Below are 1,932 nucleotides of genomic sequence, written 5' to 3' on the forward strand. Positions count from 1 at the left end.
CATTTCTTCGGTCATGGATCATAATTCCTCGGTCATGTGGTATTTTTCCTCGGTCATGTGGTGCTATTGGTCGGTGGATTTTGAGTTTGGCTCTATGAATTTTGACTTTGGCTTGGTTAAGTTGCGTGGGAGTTTCAGCTTGATGAGGTGCACTTGTTGGTGACTTTAATAATATATATACAATTTGGAATACATGACCTTATATATATATATATTATGAATTAAAATATACATATATTTATATGTAATTGTTGCGTTGTTATCATGTTTGACATTACTGATTAAAGTTAATATATATATATATATATAATGATTACATTTAATGTTTAAAATTATATATGCATTATTATATTAGTCTGTAAAAGTGTATATATTATGTTACATATATGTTTTAAGATATGCAAGATCATATTCGATTTGGAATTAAGGTTGCATCCATTTTTATGGGTTGATATATATATATATAATATATCTTTTTTGATTTGAAATTATATTGTGGGATTAGATTTGTTAATCATAAAATATATCAAATCTGAAGGTTTCCAAAATTATATTGTTTATAATGAAATCATATTGTTTACGTTTTGTCTGCTAATTATTTTTGAATTAATTGATGCAATATGTTGCCAAAGTAACATCTATTGTGGAAATTGATTAAAATTATACATAAGAGTATGAAATTATTTATGTGAATTGTGTTCGACCCAAAAGAAGAAACAATTCGGCCAAATAACAATATATTTATGATGATAAATATGTAACATAACTAATTGCTAATATTTGATTATTATGTTGAGAGTACCACTTCCAATTGTTTTTTCCAAAGACTAGAAATTGATGTTGTGCTAGGTATCTTGTGATGAGTCTATTATGTGAACATGTCTTATTTTATATATAATACTTGACTTGTTTGTTTAAATGGTTGCAAACTTATGGTTTGTTGCATTGGTTGGTTGCATTGTTAAGGGGTTGTTATTGTTGAAGCATTGTTTTCATTTTCATAATGTGTTTTATCATGTTTACTCATGTATAGAATGATAACATTTTTTTTAATGAAAAATTCAAAAGGAACATCAATGGAATTCGAAACACAAATCCTTGTGATGTGAATGATGCAATGCTATTATTAGGCTATAATAGATATATGTATTTATATGTGGAAATAAATAATATATGTTTTGGATTAAGTGTCGAATCAAACTCAACTAAATGATTTTTCTTTTGGAAAATAAAATTGATTGACATTTTAAGTGAACCTATCAAACATGAAGTCGCCAAAGTGATATTTTTTCTGTGAATTGTTCATAATAAATGTCAAATTCTAGTGCATATATGTATCCATACGAGTATTAATCGCATCAAAGGAAGATTATTATTTAGCCGAATTATATACACAAATGTGATGGTAAACATGTGGTTATTAGAAGGTTGCATATGTGAATGGTAAATCAGTTCAAAAAAGGTTTATTATTTGACATGCATTATGATCAATGTTTGATCATTACAAACAAGAGTATCATTAGTGATTGATATGAAATATCAAGCCAATTGTATGTTTGCATTTTATGTGAATAGTGATCGGTCGAAAAGAAGAATACTATTTGGCCTAAATTCCTAACATACTTGTAGCAATAAATATGTGATAATCATATGGTTTTTCATGTGAATAGTAAGTCGTTCCAAAGAAAGGCTTATTGTTTGACAGGACTGATTATCAGTGTTTGATTACTACATTGAGTGTACCACTTTCAAGTTAATATTTTTGTCCAAAGACTGAATATTAATGTTGTGTTAGGTAACTCGTGATGTGCCTCATCATCATTTGAATTTAAGTATTAAATTTGAATGTGAGTTTAATTGCAACAATAATTGCAATTTGTTATATTCTTTTACTAGTGATGCATATATTTCTGCTCAAATTAAGAACATCTC

The sequence above is a fragment of the Lupinus angustifolius genome, chromosome LG15 (assembly GCF_001865875.1).
Source record: "Lupinus angustifolius cultivar Tanjil chromosome LG15, LupAngTanjil_v1.0, whole genome shotgun sequence".
Taxonomy (NCBI): Eukaryota; Viridiplantae; Streptophyta; class Magnoliopsida; order Fabales; family Fabaceae; genus Lupinus; species Lupinus angustifolius.